At 31.8% G+C, this 20280-nt stretch overlaps 1 non-coding gene across 1 annotated transcript; it reads right to left on the bottom strand.

Annotated features, from left to right (window-relative positions):
• Positions 1-16218: 16218 nt before the first annotated feature.
• Positions 16219-16291, bottom strand: Trnav-cac (transfer RNA valine (anticodon CAC)). The gene has a single exon. It is a non-coding gene; the product is annotated as a tRNA-Val (tRNA).
• Positions 16292-20280: the final 3989 nt, after the last annotated feature.

Below are 20280 nucleotides of genomic sequence, written 5' to 3'. Positions count from 1 at the left end.
AATGTTTTTATTGACAAATAGAACATTGTGCTCACAAACTGTCCACTCCTTTTGACAACATTTATTTAACAAAAACACGTTGCACGAACAGTCCTACCTACCTTCCTCCTCCAGAATGAGCAGAGTGCTTTAAAAATCTATTTAGAATTCTGTGGCTCTTTTATTAATGTAAATACACACCTGAACCATTCCCAGTCGTGGCCGACTGGCTGTTGGTTCAATGCAGACCATGAAATAACAACAATTCTTCTGTGTGTCCTTGCTACTACAAGTGCGTTCATTTGACACGCTATTATTATAAGGAATATTACTCAAAGCTCTAATTAATTATCAGATAGATGGTATTATGAACTATATTGTTGAATTATACATAAAAGTTATTTTTATTCAGTAAAATATAATTTAACATTATGAATTACGTTACTCATTAGCAAGCAAGCGTGTTATTTTATGATATACAGGGTGTCCATTAAAAACGTTTCAAGACTTTGGGAAATGAATCATCATAGTAAAAGGAAGAAAAAAGTTTGTGTGAAGGTAGGCCCGAAATGCATATTTACCCAGATATCCGCCATTTTGTTTTTTATACAAAAATACTATTATCTGTAAAACTTTTCATTCAATAATTATGAAATTTGTTAAGCATGTTAACATGCATAAGACCTATTGTAGAAAAAGTAATAAAGTTGGCCCGATTATAAATTCAGGAATTTTTAATTTCCTATCAAACGATACCAAGAACAAAATTATCGAACGACAAATAACTTAAATATAAAGTTTGTTCAATGTAAGATTAGGCAAAATTAATTGTTCCCCGATTAACTTTGCCTTATTTTTACACAAAAAACTTTATATTTCAGTTATTTTGGTCCGATCATTTTTATCTTGGTATTGTTTGCTAGGGAATTAAGAATGCTAAAAAAGTATGCCTGAAATTTTATCATAGAATTAGCTGGTTTTGAGTTAGTTATTAAAGTGCAAACGGCCGCCATTTTAAAATTTACAATCGGACCAGCTTGATTATTTTTCTATAATAGATCTTGTGTATGTTAACATGCTTACCAAATTCCATAATCATTGAATGAAAAAATTAACAGATAAAAATATTTTTGTATAAAAAACAAAATGGTGGATATATGGGTAAACATGCATTTTTGGACATACCATCACATAAACATTTCCTTCCTTTTAGTATGATGAGTCATTTTCCAAAGTCCTGAAACGGTTTTTATGGACACCTTGTATACAACAGTTAACTCAAAACATAATTTATATTTATATAATTTATTAATTTAGCTTAAATAAATGGAATAACGTAAAATTTAACTCAGTAACTAGATAAACCTTAAAAAAAAAATAAAAACATTATTTAAGGTCAAGATGAATTCAATTTTAGATTTTGATTTCAACCCACTACTGTTATACAGTAGTATATTATTTTTTCATAATTTTGTTAGATAATCCAATAGATTTAGGCCTAAATTATACTATTACAATTATAATGATTGAGCAATAAAACTACCCAATACCAATTAAAATTACGGAGCACATTGATATCTTCTGCGCTTGGTGGCAAAATTAATTTTCTTGAAGAAGAGTTGTTTGTCCCGTGGGAAGCTGGTAGGCAGAGCTGAGAATCTATTGCTGTTGTGCGTCGTCAGATATTTTGCTGAAACAGTGTTGTGGTAAGTTAAGATGACTAAGAGAAAAATACCAGGTGTACGTGATGTAACCGTACAGAATTACATCATATGTATGTATTGTTAATTTAGCTCCAAAAATTATTACCTTACTTTTTTACACCTATTGTAGTAAGATACAGTTACATAGTACTAGTACGATGTTAGGTACATAATAACTTGGTAGTCACCAAACTACCTTTATCCAAAGTTGATCCCGGTAAGCGGTCGGCAACGAATTGCATCAAAAGTCAACGTTTGTGTTGCTTAACTGAATAACAGAGATTTATTCAAGACAGAGTTAAACAATTTTAAGTTCCAAGAAGATTTGAAGTCGCAAGCCGCTTTCCTGTAATATATTTTCATTCCCACAACGGCATTACCCTGCTTGGAGGAGTTTCATTAAATATTATGATCTCTTTATACACACCGAGGAATGTTCTAATTCCTCCAATTTAACGAACCTCCTTGATGTTTTCATTGTAACAATGTTCCTTCTCAGTCTGAAAACACCATTTTAATTTGTTCTAATACTTAATTAATTGTGAAGGTTTTTTGACGTTGTTGATAAAAATAGGTGTATGGTTGCTCACATGAGCATTTACAACTGAATTAGGGTAATAGTATTTTCATTGTTAAGTTTCTTTTCTTTTGAAATTTCTTAAAAAATATATACCGGTATATATATTGCCAAATTAATTACTTTATCCTGGAAACATGTATAATGATTTAAATACGTTTTATAAATATTGCAGTTATACAAATTTCAGGATAGATACTCCTGCTTGCTTTTCAAAAGTTTATGCTGCTTAGGTTTCTCCTGCGTTATGAACATGTTTAAATTTGACTACCTAAAGTAGTATTTTTATAAACAATCATGCATTTTCCACCATTGTCTTTTTAACATGTATAGGCTAAAGTAATAACAAAAACAACAAATAGTTATCCATCCCCTTTATCAAAATATATCTACTTAACGAGTATTAACAACAAAAATACCTAAGCAGTAAATTTAAAATGTATAAAGTAAGAATTGTGTTATTTATTTTTAGACTACTTAATAATTTCGCAATAAATTATTAAAACCTTGATTTAAAGCGTAGTTTCCATTATAAGTTTGTTTTAAAGTAAAACAGGAATTATTATTCCAGTAAATGGAACTAAAGTAGCTTTCGGTTACAATGCATTGCCCTGGTATTCAACCATTGTTGAATTTCCTTCAAGCAAGAACGGCTCAAGTGGCCTCAAGTTTCAACAACTCAAGTTTTCTCCTAACCTCATTGAAAACATTTCAAATTGGCTTGGCAGACAGTTTGTTACGTGTATCTAAGGTATTGAGAATATTCTTGTTGCATAAAACCATTTTCTTTTGATAAAAAGTGTTGTGTGGTCTGAGGCACAACGCAATCACCCGTTGACGAGTTAACAAATAGTCTTGATGTGTGTATTAACATTCAGACAAATACCCTTAGAACAGATGGTATTCAACTGATAATGCTCGTATGAGGCTGCATTATCAACATAGTAATTTCAACAACTACAAGCAGTTTGGTAATCAAATATTGCAAATTATTAATTGCAACAATGGAGCTTCTAACTTTTCTAATTAGTCAAATCAATTATTTATATTAATTTAAAGGTTTCACCGAGATTTGAATGGAAACGACGGTATTCTAGTCCAGAGTAGTGCAAACTATGAACCCCTAACCTAGTACGGCTATAATTACAATAAACTTAAACCAATGATCTCCAATAGCAAGGTTTACATCTTACTTAATATCAAATTTCTTAAAATCAGGTAATTTCTTTTTTAGATTTTACTACAATTAATTTACTCATAACATCACCAAACCATCGTACTAACTGTATTCTTTAAGTAGTTCAAGAAATGCAGGAATTTTCTTTCGCTGCAGAACATAGAAGTGGAGTAACCTAGGAATATGTATATTGTTAATGTTGATTGTATATTGTTTTTGCATTGCCTACTATAGTAGTGTTTGATTTCTGCCATAATTACAGTAAATATTTAGACTAGAACTACGGTGGCCTATTTTATTAATTACATATATTATTAATTATACGGTATTAGTCATTATTAGTTTGTATTGTCAAAGGACATTAAGCTTCGAATAACAATTGCGCAATTCAACTTTAAAACTGCCGGAAGCTTTCAAAAGTTTGCTAACTCGATCCCGACGCGGCTCCGCCTTCCTTCCTGAAGCTATAATGGAAGGAAGTAATTCTCTATTACGATATTACATTGCAAAGCCAATTCATAAAACATATTATCAAAAAGAATTGGCTTCCTTGTCTATTTTATTAGGTGTCAAAACAGCATAATAACGTGTCATCTCAATATTTGTTTACATCTTAATATATTTGTTTGATAAATGCACAATTTCATTTTAATAAAATTACACAATTAAATTCCTTTTCCTCATCATTGTTATTATTATTATTTAATTTAGACGAGGACGCCAATTATGTGCATATTTTAACACAAATAAATTGAGCGAACAATAAAAGTAGAATGGATTGTGACTGTGACATATTTTCCTTGTATCTGGAGTCCCCGTAAAAGAATTATCGACACAATATATTATTAGACTTATAAGGATATTGTGAATTTGGTTTGAACAAGATAGAAAACTTGAATATTGAGTAACTGTTCAACTCTAAAGTTAAATACTACTTGTTACCAAACAATGAAGATGTGGAGAAGTCTTTGCCAGAGAGACTGAACCAGACCGCCACTCTTCTGTGGACGTTTGAGCACAAAGAGCCAATACTGCCTTGGGTAACATTGTCACTGTCGCTGTGTTATTGATGTTGAGGAAATGTCTATGACCGTTTATGTTTATTGCGATAATTGGGACCCAACTCGAAATGTTAGGGATTCATTTATATCCTGCAATTGTATACTGTATATGGTAATTTGTTTAAATGCTGATACATAGCTCATGCCTAAATAGCTAAATAATTTTTAGTAAACGTGTAATTACGTGTAATTTTAAATGCTATACTATTTTCGAGGTGTTGGTTATTTGATTTAATTCTAACGTAATTCAAACGATTCCCCAGTTCGATATAAGTAAATTATAAGCATAGGGGCGTTTAGTTATAGCTTTTTCATTGACAAAGTTATACAATGTTAGTTTTGGAAGATACAACTACATTTTTATTTTAAATTTAATTACAAAATACTTTCACACTTTTGTATAACAACTGGAATGCATCATATGTTCCTTGACAATTATACGGTATTTTACTTGCTACTCGATGTGGCTTACAACTGAATTAGATAATTATTACTTATGTCCCTATATTATTAATATTTTTCACGTACACTCAATCACCATGTTCTCAAGCCGTAGTCAGCACCCTGGCTAGGCTGTAGAGATTAAGGGCCTAGCAGTCAGCCCCACACGTGTTCCCGCGCTTTTCCATTATGTCGGTGATTTTCGCGCCGCGACGTCCGCCAACGTAACACATCACCACGTTTATTCACATCGCAATTTTCTTTTATTGCCCTTTCTTTCTTCGTACAATCGAGAATTTATTGCTCTAATTTTTCTCCTTTTACCATTTACCTTGTTAAGATTTCCCTCCTTGCTATTATTTATACCTACCTTTCTGTGATGACCTGGCCATAAAAAAGGAACAGTAGTATTATTACACTTTAAAGCTTTAACTTTTACTACTTTTTAAAAGATAATTTCAGCTGTTTTATCGGAGCATCGTTAATTTGCCGTAATTTTCGTGACGGGACCGAAAACCTAAAATTTTGACGCTAAGACGCAAAACAGTCGTTAAAAAATGTTAATTTATTTATATAACACATTTCCCTAGACCTTAGCACTTCCTCTTTGCTATATTAGCCCATTTAGGTTTCGCCCAAATATAAGTTCTAACACAAATGCTGAATTATTCTTGCTTGGCAGCCTTAACGATATTTTTGTAACCTTTACTATCAATTTGTTGTTCCGTTAGCAGATTTGTAATTGGAGATTGCAATATAATGTTAAAAATGCAGGCCTAGTATATTTGTGTATAGATTTGTTGTATATGTTTTTGTTCCAATTTTTGTACATTTATAAGTAGAACCCACATGGCAAATGTTTAAAAGTAGTCAATGTTTGTGGTACTGTATTAGAATTTTAGTATAAGTTCACAAAATAAATAGTTGATCGGAACTATTAGTTATGGAACAGGCTGTTATGTATCAGAGAACCGCTAGCAAATAAAGGTATTTTCATTCATTTATTTCTTTTATAAACAATTTGTAAAAATAACGTTCGCTCCTCGTTCGTTGCTTTCAAGCACACTGGCTATCGACTACAAACAATCTCGTTCTGCAAAACCTTATGTTTATCTATTTGTATTGCATAAAATACTAAATTGTATAAAATGTTAAAATAGCCTATCTTCACAAAAGTCCTTAAAATAAAACTTCTGTACGTCTTGATGATCATATATTATGATGATACTCGATATCTTTCCACTAAAACAATGTTCCTTTCCTTAATGCATCGAACATTCTAATGTAACTTCACGAACACTAACAAACATAACTAAACTAAAACAAAGATGTATACGTCTAATTTACTATAAGCTGCAATGTAAATGATGCAAACGTAGTAGTAAAATATGATGACTCATCTCCAAGAAGCGAGCACATGTCGGAAACACTTACGGGTGAGGACTATGTGATGAGGCCGGATTATTGTTTCTTTGATGTCCGTAATGCCTGAAGAGGGACCTGCCATTTTACAAGACTGCCTCCACACAAGGAGAACAATGGACTCTTCACGTTATAGAAGACTGTTCAAGTCAAGTATCAAGTAACTGGCTACATGGGTAAACTATGTTGTAATTAGCTGCTGTCAAAGTAAAGGGGATGAAATTATCAACATATGTGGTGAAAATTCAAATATTTTTGTGAATATTAGTTTACAGGCTGGAAGTATCGTGAAGAATGAATATACGAGTAATAACGTATTTTTTAAATTTAATTTAAAATTTACATCTACTGTATGTGGAATTAAAAGGGTTCCATTAACCTAATTAATAATCAGACATTATTAATTCGGTTTTAATATGTTAATATGTTATTTACATTTCTAAGAGTCTTTCACGTAGTTTTATGATTAATTTTTATATCCAATGGTAAGAAATACATTATTAATTTGAAATTGGTATCAGTTACACTAAAACCTAGATTGATGATGAAATATCGTTCTGCCATTCCGTTACCATTTTTATAGATTAGGAAGTTGACCTATGCCTATTTTTACTTTATGCATATTTTACTTATTGCAAATTTTGTTATTATTGTTCCTTGAGGTAGCTCAGTGAATAATTACACTTGTATTATGGTGGCGAAACGAGAGAGAAATAAATCAGCCCAATCGAGTTAGCAGAAGGCGGACGCCGATCCATGGGGAGCTGTAGTTGTAAGAATTCGCACAATTTCCTCTGCAAAGGAATTTCAGCTGATACAAACTTGCGACTTGTTATACAAATTGCCAATCAATTTCAAAGTGCTTAAAACATATATAAAGTTGATTAGTATTAATTATATGAATTTGTATGCACAATTATCAGTTTAAACAGCTTTAACCACACCTTCACTGAATTCTCTATATAGGTTTTTAAACGAGTTAATTGTATTGTTTATGGTAATGCTTACTTCTTATCTCACCTCCTATACACACGTTAACGTATAGATGATAAAATAAATTAAATAATTTACGAAACTAAAGAAAAATGAAGAAATTGGTCCATGTGAATAATAAACAGAATACTGTAACTTGTTAAGTGTCTCAAAGTAAACATTCTAAGGTCTAAGATTGATCCTCAGTCTTCCGGGAACGCTATAAAGCGGTTACGTTTAACCTGCTTACAGCCAAGGTACAGTAATCAGAATGTGATATTGTGGTAGTGGTAAACTGGGCTGGGAATGTATTTTGTAGATACAATTTACTATTCATTTGTAATTACGGGAAGAAACATGAGCCTATGTGCTTAATGCCGATTTTCTAACCAAAAGCATCTGTGGTTAAAATTTCCAGCTCTATGTGGTATATAATTTTAGGGCGTCAAGAAATCCTAACCAAAATCACAGAGTCAATAATTACATTCCCGATGTGCCTGCATTTACCCTTAAATGCCTTGAAAGCTTTTCTGTAAGTAAAGATAACCGCAATAAAACTATCAACAGTATCTTGTTTGACATTTTACTAAACGTTGATGTTACTGTTACCTCCGAGCTACGTACCGAAATTACAATTCTTCCGACATAACGATGTATTTTCAAGGTTCCTCACGTTTTTCATAACCTTGTTAATATTAATACAAAAACTTCCAAATGCAACGAACGACCGATTTTCAGAGAAGTACATTAGTAACCAATGAATGTAAATCTAGCGAAATGCAGGGAGAGACCATAATCAGCCTATGAATAAAGAACAGTGAATAATAATGCTTTGCTCGGAGGTCTTTGAATAGACTACCTGTTTGATCAAATTCGAGGTTGGGGTGAGTTTTGTTGAGGGGACGGGGACAGCCCTCCAAACATTATGTGTCATTATAGTGCAAAATTGTTATTGTTGTTGTCGTTGTTAATGTTAGGCTAGTTTATTTTTGGGCCTACGTCAACTATGTAGATAAGGTAAACAATAGTAAAGATAGCGAATTCTGCTAACAGGTTTATTAACTGTAGCTAAAGATATTCAATATTATTTTTATGTATACCTTTGTTTCTATTTTACGAAATCATTATAAAAAGATTGGTTTTAGCATTTGATTTTGGTACATCTACAATAACTACATTATTGGTTTTAGTTAGGATTTACAAAAGAATTAACAGAAACTATTGAAGACAAATTAACTTGATTGCGGGAAAATAATTTATAAGCTTATTTTAAGTGGTAAATTTTGTATATTCCCTTTGCATTAGTCTGTAAATCATACATAGTCAATAGTAAAAAATACTACGTTTCAATGCAGTTTGATTTAATCTAGTACTACACGTCGATTTCGTATTGAGGATTAATATTCAAAACATCGATATTTACTGAACCACACATACAACATTGACTCATTGACTTTGCCACGAATACTTATTCAACTACGAACACACATCCTCGCCTTTTGTGAATTGCAATCATGTGAACGTCTACATAAAATTAATACATTTTTTTTTACTAATAATTTATTCTAAAAGCATACATACAATCTAAAAGCATACATACAATATAAAATCGTATCGACATACATTATCTACCCTTACATCAATCTCTTGCATTTACAACCACGTGAACCTATACTTCCTTGTCTTCTCGTACACACACCCCTCTACTTCTCGTAGTCCCCCCTCTGCCCACCTCTTGTTAACTCGATTCTGCTGATTTACTTCTCCCCCATTTCACGACGTAAACCTTTCAAGTTGAATTATTTAAAGCGCACCTTAGACGCATACGAAATCTACTTTTACAAGAAAAACTGTTAGTTCAGTGTTATTCTGTAATTGTTTATCCTGAATTTATCTTTTACGGACAGCCTAAACATGAGGATTTATTGAAAAATATGTAAGAGTTATAAATAAATAACAACCATGTTTTTATCTAATAATAAGGATTAACAAACCTGGGAATGGAGAGTTCCCTTACTAAAACGTAAAAAATACCAATATCGCAGATAAACGCGAAACAAACACACAACAAATAGATAGAGTTTAACATTAAAAACATGAATTATGTCATAAGTTGTATTTAACTCATTAAAATATACTTCAATTCACTTATTTGTGGTGATATTACCTAATAAAACTGCTGTAAAGTCCTTAAATCTTAAAAAAGTTGACAACTTCATATTATAAAAAAATTTAATTTCTTTCTCCTTTGTACGTATCGACGTTTAAAATCGATTTTATGTTTATCAACTATCCAACATAGCCACCCTATGTTAGCAACAGGTTTTCCTTTGGTAAATAATTGTTTTAATTCAGAATTAGATATTCTAGTAACTACATACAGGGTGATTGATATAAGTGTGCCAGCCGCTTTATTCGAAAACTATAAGAGATATCAAAAAAAGTTAAATTGTAAGTGCCTTGGATTTTTTATTTAAAAAACTGTAGTCAAGTCAAAAAAATTATTTTAGCCGCCATTTTTCCAATATGGCCGCCAACTTTGATTTTTCTTATGTAACACCCTGTATTTTATGATGTATTCTGGTAGAAAAAGTAATTTTAAGACGATTTTATTCTTGTAATTGTTTTCATAAACCTAACCGTTTCAAAGATAATAATGGTTAAAGTTTTGAAATTTCTGCATGAGAAAGAGTTTCGATAAATGCCTAAGCAAACATGCCAGCTGTTTTGTTCGAAAACCATTCAAAATTTCACAACTTAAACCATTATTATCTTTGAAACAATTAGGTTTATGAAAAAAATCACAAGAATAAAATCGTCTTAAAATTACTTTTTCTACCAGAATACATCATAAAATACAGGGTGTTTCATAAGAAAAATCAAAGTTGGCGGCCATATTGGAAAAATGGCGGCTAAAATATTTTTTTTGACTTGACTACAGTTTTTTAAATAAAAAATCCAAGGCACTTACAATTTAACTTTTTTTTGATATCTCTTATAGTTTTCGAATAAAGCGGCTGGCACACTTATATCAATCACCCTGTATAATATACAGGGTGTCCCGTAACTCTCTGGACACTTGTATATAGCGTTATTCCTTAGGTCAAGACAAACACATTTCACCATAGGAACATGGGTCTGTGGTGTCTAGTTTACCAACTGTCGGTATTTATGTGTTTTTTACAAAAAACTAATAACTCCTAAACGGTTTGAGATACAGATTTGATATTTTGCAAAAATGTTAATCTTATTAAGACCTATTATCGTTAGAAATTATACTACAAAATCATTAACCGATTCAAAATGGCGGCCATTTAAAATATTTGATGCCAAATTTCACGAAAACCGTTAACTTAACAAAAAAATTGCAAGAGACAAAAAAGTTTGTAAATTTTATGTAGTTTTCAATGATACCTGATTTGTTAAGATTGAATAAATATTAACAGAGAAACGTGTTGTTTTCTAAATGTATGACCACTTTTCTCCATTTAAACAATGCTACTACTCCTTTTACGTTGTTTAGCATTGTTTAAATGGAGAAAAGTGGTCATGCGTTTAGAAAAGAAGACATTTCTCTGTTATTATTTATCCAATCTTAACAAATCAAGTGTCATTGAAAACTACATAAAATTTACAAACTTTTTTGTCTCTTGCAATTTTTTTGTTAAAATAACGGTTTTCGTGAAATTTGGCATCAAATATTTTAAATGGCTGCCATTTTGAAACGGTTAATGATTTTTTAGTATAATTTCTAACGATAATAGGTCTTAATAAGATTAACATTTTTGCAAAATATCGAAGCTGTATCTCAAACCGTTTAGGAGTTATTAGTTTTTTTGTAAAAAACACATAAATACCGACAGTCGGTAAACTAGACACCACAGACCCATGTTCCTATGGTGAAATGTGTTTGTCTTTACCTAAGGAATAACACTATATACAAGTGTCCAGAGAGTTACGGGACACCCTGTATATTGCATTAAGTAACTTCCTATTGGCATATTGATTATTTAATACTAACCATTTTCACTGACCTAGCTAGAAACCAAATACCGACCCAAAGAGACTTTGAGGGTCAGTTAAACAATTCTACTGCATTTCATTTGACCACTACTCTGTTTAGCCAATCAGATACATCCATGCTCTTCAATCGCTTTGACTCTACATCGCGGAAAACCACTCAATAAAGAAGCGTTTGGAAACCGGACACGATGAAACTGTGTACTATTATTTTATGTGTCAAATGTAAATAGAGCGTCCTTATTCGGTATAAGTAATGAAGTGGATTTTCCGCAACACCCTACATCAAAGGTTCGTAGATGATAAAAAAAGTTAGTAAAATTGCCTGTAATGACTACGAATATGAGTAATTTCGTATTTGTAAATAAATGATTTCGAGATTAATTTTGGCTTTTCCTCCTCAATAAGCAGAGTAGTAACTTACAATTACAACAATTAATAATTTGTCATTTTTAACCTGGACTTCAGATGAATTAAAACGAATTATCTATTTTTCTAATCATCTTACTGTATATTAGAATATTATTAAGTTCAACCTGTAGCACCATTAATGTCCCCCATGAAATCAATACCTGTCCCAGGGCCGCTAAACTAATCCAGGCTATAACTCCAGCCACGAATCTAAACATTGAAAATTTTTATCTGGCACAAAAATTGTTGTAGAAATATATATTCCTTGCTTCATAATGGCTTGTGGGTAAGAATTTATTATTTTTATATTTTGTGTTGTATTCATAATTACTAAGGGCTTTCCCTACAGGTCTATGTAGAGTTCAACTACTTATTAATTCCATGCGAAAAACGTAAAGATACCGGAACTTTGTGTCGTGAGAAAGGTCCTACTACGTAGCTGACACACCCCTCTGATATTCAATTTTTTTTTATAAAATACACTATCAAAAACGGTTGTTCAATGTTTACTAGATTAACTATTAAATTAGCATAAAAATCCAGTTAGAAGTAAGCTGACATTCAACCAATGTAAAGTAAAATATAGTAATATTTTACTTTATTATTTCTCAATTAGTAAACAATAGTAAAAACAGGTTCTCCTACTTAGGTGTATGTTATACATGATCTGCAATAATGATTTCAAGTTTATATAACTTTTTCGTGGATTTAAATTGTACGTGAAATATTAGAATTAATCTGGCGTTAATAACACTACTGTCCTAGCAATTGCAAAGCCACAATAAAAGTGACGCTGACGCCGCGGTAACCGTTTCGAGTGTAAAGACTGTCTAATTAAGATGAATTACTCTTTCAGCACGCACGGGGGAAAGTTAACCCTAATTGCACTCAAGACGGGGGCCACTCTTTTTTAATTCGAGTTTTCAAGGGTGTTAGAGAAATTTAAACCAAACTCAAGTTGAATTTGATTGCCTCGAGAAGTTTCTGATGAGCCCATTACTCGCCTTCTGATCGTGATTCATTGATTGATTACGAGGTTTACACTGCCTTGTTGATCGAACCAACGTTCACTGTCGAGTCATCAGCAATGAAAATGTGTTTTTTTTTTTAATCATGCCATGCTATCAATATATAGGGGATGTTTTATAAGTTATGTATTCTAGACTAGAATATTTTAAAGTTGCTATAGTGCTTTACAAATTTTCTTTTTTCAAATATAAGGAATATCTCTAGCTTGCGTTAGTTTATTATAGTGAGAGAAAAGGTTAAATCAGTGAAGTGAACCTCGGGCAGGCCAATAACGCGTGGAGCCCTCTCGAGACGCAGAAGCTCGGAACATCAGAGAAACAATAAACTGCGCAAAACGTCCTCCGTCTGGTCGAGAGCTCTCGTCCTTCGCCTTCAGGATGATCTACACTCTACCTAACATCGCACGCAATACACTGTGAAAACAAACACATTAAAACATCCATGCCTCATTTGGACTTATCAGGATAACGCATCCTAATTTGTTCATGAGGGCCACCGTCCTTGGCCTTACACATTTTTATGCAACATAACACAAACAATAGCTGTCCTCAAAATGTACTGTCTGCTCCAAAGTGCTGTCCTTTCCGATAGACTGGAATATACTTATCTAGTTTCATCAACGAGGTTTTTTAAGTCTCAAGATACTTACTGTATCATGTTAACATAATGTTATGGAAGCAAGTACGAAATAAGTGTTATGTAATATTTTCCGAAGTAGCCTACACAATTTTTGTTTAGGCATCTTATATTGTAATTTAAATCTACCTATACACAAACATCCTTGGGGACAAACATGGGGACTCTGCAGTTCTTAAATATAAAAGTAGTTACTCTGTGGTGGATTGATTTTAACAACATAAAAAATACCATACATAGGATCTTGTGTCATTTCGTGTCAGCCATATATTTCAATTATATATACCTTTAGAGTACAATATTCTGTACTTAACATCTCTTTCGCCATCAATCATCTAAATTTTCCGTTTTTCGAATGTAATATCTTTCTTCATCTAACACTCAAAGAGAGCATCTGCGTTTAACCGATTATTATGTCTTTTTGGGATAAAAGCTTATAAAGGAAGGAACAGATTAAAACGTAGGATTGCCACCTAATTCCCTCCTCGTCAAACAAAGAAATATGAGGAACTCTTTGTCTTCTCTCCCAAACAGTGTCCCTACTCTTGGTGGGTAGGGCCTACTTCAGTACAAAAGGCTGGTGCCGCACGAAAATTTGGTCGCGCTAAATAACTCGACCGATCTCTTGCTTCTCATATAAATATGTATCTCTATCGGGCAGCAATTCACAACTTAATTGAGTGACACCTGAATATTGTAATTATTTATCTAGCTTCAAAAATTGTTTAATAGCAAAGTGTGGGGTATAACTGATTCAGTCAAGAATCATATTTCAACTGGTTATTAAGTACAATACCTAGATAATTGTTCAAAAATAAAGAAAAATATACTGTATAAGAGATAAATATGTTTTTCTTCACATTGTCAACGATCCTTTTGGAATAGAATATAAAAGAGATAAATATATTAGGGACAATGGTTGGTAATACTGTATCAACTCTATGGGCGAGCGAGCTGGTCTAGTGGTATCTCGCCAATTACCAATAGATTTAATTTATGCGATAATGTCGCAACCCTGTAAGACTGGCGTGAAATAATGTGTAAAACTGTTTCGGACTAGAACCAACCGTCCTACGATGTGAAGGTGAGGTATACAAACCTGTATCAACTATGGATTTTAATATCCTGTATATATTTAAAGAAAAAAAATGATGATATACTTTAATTGTTGATATATTTTAGAAATACATTTATGTGGACTTAAATATGTTTAAATTAATATTTTACTCATTTAGGCAGTGACTTTGTGTAGTAGGTATATAGGTATAATATAGGTATAGTAGTATAGGTATAGTAGTTATTAGTAGGTAGTTTATTTAATTCGGTCACATACATACATATTATAGTGTGCTATCATTTACATGCTCTGTTTCAGGTAAGTGTCTGCTATCCTCGATACACCTTGGAATGGTATGCTATTTAAACACCTTATCTATCAGGTCCATGTTAGATATAAGTACAGAGTAATACTCTTTTGGTTTAAAATCCAAGTTAATTTGTCATTGCACAGGCTACATTTATAAATCTTCGTTCGCGCTTCACAACAAGTGTACGTCTTATTTAGTCTTATTAGTTCGCATTAAAATAAAGCGGCACTCAGGCCTACTTACGCACGCATTTCAAGATTATATAATTATCTTATCGCGAGACAATCAGGCCTAATGGAGGAAGTTACTTAGTCTCTCGCAGTAAATATTCAGATCCAGATTTGAGGTTCAGCAAGGGTCCACGGGGAGCGCTGATACGATTACGATCCTGCCGGCTCCACCATCTACTATTTACGCCGCTCCAATCTAATCAGCGGTGTTTATGAAATAATAAGATCAAAATCATTTAAAAAGATATTTGCTCCACAAGTTGTTACAAAATATAAGCTTCTTGTTCTCCATTCTAATCACAAAAAAGTTGAAATCAATGTGTGGACGAAAAAACGTCACAAAGTGTAATTTGTAAATAGTAAAAATAAAAAAATTAAATTGTTTGTAAGTCTTATTCTTAATTTACTCTATTATTTCCTACTGATCATTTTCAAAGAGACAGTTTTACATTCCCTTTTTACTGTCATTTATGATTAAACTCTCCCCCCATTGTCAATTCATTCTTTAAATTATCTTTTAGCTAAACTATTTGATACGCATATTTTAACAATACAAACATTCAAAAAAATTATTCCCAAAGTCCAGTTTCATGAATATATTTTTAAGAGTACGAATAATGCTATTGATTAAGGTAAAAACTATAACAACCTTGAAATGTAAAAATATATAAATGCATCAGATCGCTAATTTAGTCGTTTTTAACATTATTTTTCAGTAATATTGTTGTGATGCGTGGCTTTGTATTTATCGATGTTTAATGCCACATCAGCCCACTCTATGAGGAGTTCGCGTGCTAAAGTTTGCATTAGCCATGTAAAATCCACTGTGGAACTCTTCCTAATGCACATGCCAGACATTATGACCAAGAATATTTAAATTATGCTATCTACTCTCTCCTGAACAAATATAGTTTAGTAGATTATGCGGGCTCAAATTTATGTCTATTAAGTTATTCATTGTTAAACATAATCAAATCAACGACAGTTCAATTTCAATGTAAGCTAAATTACATAGAACAGTTAATATCCATGCACTAATATTTTGCAAATTTTGAAATTCGTGCCATTTTTAATAAATACTTTTCATTGCCATATTTTCAAAACAGTTTGTACATTGTGTTTTCATATTTTACGAAACTAAACCTTCTCCGGTTATAGTGTACATTGCAGAACTCTTGTGTGGCAAAAATAATTGTTTCCGCCCGGGATCGAACCGGGGACCTTGCGCGTGTGAGGCGCACGTGATAACCACTACACTACGGAAACCGCTGACGTCAGTACAACTATTAGAATATGGTTTAAGTGATCTTAATCTCTGATAATATATAAGTAATAGCTTTGCAAAATTTACTTAAAGATTGTCTAAGATTATTGACTTGACAATTTCAGCTTTTTGGCTATAACATCAGTTGCTTAGTTAAATTTCCTCTAGTTAATGCATTTCTCCCTGTAAAAAAATCATAATATTTAATTGACAATTCAATGTACGTCAAATTTAAAGAAAAAGCTTTACCTTAGTCTATATTTTCCACAACAACATTCTACATTAATACCTTACAAAGAAATAGGCCACCTTAAACCCTCCCCCCCATAAACCCCTTAATCCTTATCTACTACCCCATCCTATATATATAAATACATCTAATTAATTTTAATTTTATTACTGGCAAGGGTTTTGATCATTCATCGTACTCGAAGATAATTTATCTCTCATTTCCTTGAAATTTGAAATTTGGTCTGTAGACTCTTTGTATGAACATGTATAGCTTTAAATTTAACTATAAAATCAAACCAAAGCTATTCTAAGTCATCGAGTACAAATCACTCAAACCACGCAAAACTCATAGCTAGACAGAAGTTATTTCAGCAATCAATTTAATTATCAAGTGTTAATAGAAGCTGAAATCAAAGTTTCGCCGGATGCTTTTAAAAGTTTATAGTTTGCAGGACTTCCGACGTCAGGAGGACGATTTTCACTAATATTAAATGCTTATTTAATTTTTCCCTTGAACAGTTTCTTCCTGTATGATCATAAAACGTATAACCCATACTTATAAATATTTTCACCGGACTATTTTAGTTGTTGATATTTTTTATATCAGCAATAATTAGGCTATTGATTTGTTTATAAAACATTTGGATATCATTTTTTTACTCTGTTACAATGAACTATGTTTAAAACTTCATGTGTAACTATTTCAATAGATAAATATATATTTTGACTCCTCACAGTACCCACAGTACCTCTAGTATAAAAAACTCAAAATGTGTTATTTCCATTTCGCTTGGCACATATTCGATAATTTAGTCATTGCTGTTAGCATTTTGTAATTATGTTACTCGTTATATTTATGAACTGAATTTTGCATTTTAGTTTCAACGTGAATAAAAACTTTTTATAATTACCAAGTTGTTGATAGTTTTATATTTTATAATCGTGAGTGATTATGTAGATTATATATATATGTTTAATTATGTTTGAATTTTACGTACTTCTTATTAAAAACTTAAAATAGTACTAAAACATAGACTATATCGTGAATGATACTGCGTATTGTTAATAATAAATAGTATAGGCATAACTTGATTTCATAATAACATAATTATTCGTGTTATTATGAACGACTTTTATCATCAAATTCTAAAAACGCTATGAATATAAAAAAAATGCACCAGGAAGCAAAAGAAAAAGAAAACGATTCTTGAACAGGAAAAGAAAGATATTTCTTTGAACGCGATAGAAAGAGTGTTTCTTGTAGCCAGTCATCTACAACTACAAGTTTCAACACAACATCGTTCTTTGCCGTAACTACAAGTCATCAACCGATCCTCCATTAGGGAACTGTTAAACACCGCTTCCCCAACTGTTTGTCTTCACTTTTCCATTAATCTTTCACAACCCTCCGTCCCTTACCTTTTCTTGACGTTATGTTTATTTCTTGTTACAATCGTACAAGTACCTTTCTTCCTTTCAAATGTAGCCGTATTTTTATCGCGGTTATTACGGAAGATAAAGAACTTCATGTTATAAGATGAAAAATTCTCATCTTTTTGGGGATCACGTTCTAAACTATAACATTTTTCGGTCCCTGCGCACAGGCTTGGTCTATGTGGGGATCATCCATTGTATGAATATTATAATTATTATAACACAATATTTTGTGGAATAAATGATTTTTGATTTAATATGATTTGATGATTACAAATCTTAAGATTCGTGTTATAATGTCGTCACACAATTCCTGAAATCATGTTTAAAAAAGGAATACTCATTTCTATAGATTGTTATTTGCCTGTATGTGAAAATATCACCATTCGGTTAAGACATTTATCATTCTTATTAATAAATTAATGACTGTGTGTTTATTGGTTTCAAACCGTCTCTATTCTAAAATCAGACCTTATAGATCAGTTTATGTTTAGAATTGATATCTTATTAAATTCAAATTTAGCAGAACATGCGTTGAAGAATTTTAATGATTATTTTAACAAGTGAGTTTTATTGGGTAGTTTATTTTATTTGAAAATGACAACAAATCAACTGTAGTAAAAATTCTGCAAAAAGTTTTTAATGCGTAAAGTGTTGTAATGTATGTTTGGGCATAAACATTACAGAATGTGTTATGGATGGCGGGCAAAGTTTTATAACATTAGAAACGTCGTATCTTTCCCAAAAAAAACGAAAACTTTGCAACGACATATTTTTTATAGGAAACATTGTAACTTCACTCTAATTAAAGTGGAATATCTGTAAGTGGCAGATAAGGTATTGGAGGGGTCTAGGAAAATCTATAATTTAACAATATTAACTAGGATTCTTTTAATGACCATCATAAATACAATGTATAGTTCGTTCATCTAATTCAATAACAAAAACTCTTAGGCCATGTAAACCTTAATAAAAAAGAACTCCAAGTAGGCTTCTCATTTTATTGTTCATAGCTGATTCAATGTGGGTTCCATGCCAAAGACTACGTTCGAGTGCGCTGATGTTGACCACGTATTGTCTTTAGTTTTAGGTTTTAGGACAGCAAATTTTGTTATACAACATGACATTTTATTTGTGTATAATTCTTTTATAAAATAAATTGGCTAACTAATTAGATAGTTTGTTTTAGATGTTTTTTTTGTACTCTTATGTACTAAATTTGACACTTGAGATGTACTTTGTTTATACACTTAATTTATTAATTAAATAGGTCTACGTCTATCTAATTAACCGTAATCTCTAGTAACCAAACCCATTTGCTTTAGGAGACCAGATGAATTACGTATCATTCACTGTTAGGATGTAATGATTTTTATTTCAACTATAATAGCAGGTAATAATACATGGTATCCAAGGACAAATATTTACCACATATTTCAGACAGATAGTAAACGTATAAGAGAGCGTTAAACCTTTGGCTGAAGGTCATACACTGTTTAGCGAAGGTCCGGGCGAGACTTTAGTTGGCCATCAGGTCTGAGAGCCAATTGATAGCGTCGTTATCAAACGTTACGACCCTTGGAGCGCCTGATAAGCTCTAGATGAGAAAACATGACCCAGACTAGCTACAAAATCCCAAATTGTTTTTAATTTTGGTTATTTTTTTTGGGTTTCTAGGAAGTCGTCTAGGTGGCTTACTATCCAGCATTAAAACCTTCGCCCATACAGTGTTAATAGTAAATTGAGTGTATATGGTAAACAAGTAAAATCTAAAAAAAACCCGAATTTTATATTTTGAATACTTTAATTATGACCTCCAATCAAAAGTCATATTCTATTATTTGCATGCTACATGGTAACTTTCTCCAACATACAGTTCAAATTTTTAGTAATTTTTGCACCTAAACTATAAATACAGATTTATCTGAGTAAAAATCATATCTAAATTAATATAAAAGTGGATAAAAAATTTTATATTCATAATCAAACATTTCATACCTTAATACGAACAATCAGATGAAAGACTTATATATACCAAGTGTTCTAGCATTTTTGGTTACTACAGTACCATACTAAGCACCTTACATTTTTGGTAACTACAGTACCTTACTAAGCACCTTAGTACGTTTTCAAATAATAGTTTTTACGTACAAAGCCAACAAAACAGGTTTATAAATGTAGCGTTCGTGTAAACGATTTCTCATCCACAACAATTCCAAACATAAAAAGTAATCCATTAGAGTATTTCCGAGCCTTCTTGCGGCAGACGACTGTTTTTATTCCTGTTCCATCATTACCTCTCGTTCAAAATGCTTTTATAAAAATA

This window comes from Macrosteles quadrilineatus, unplaced genomic scaffold (assembly GCF_028750875.1).
Source record: "Macrosteles quadrilineatus isolate MER2022 unplaced genomic scaffold, UCM_ALF_1.0 Scaffold_1__1_contigs__length_201487025, whole genome shotgun sequence".
Lineage (NCBI taxonomy): Eukaryota > Metazoa > Arthropoda > Insecta > Hemiptera > Cicadellidae > Macrosteles > Macrosteles quadrilineatus.
This window is presented reverse-complemented; position numbering and strand designations above follow the sequence as displayed.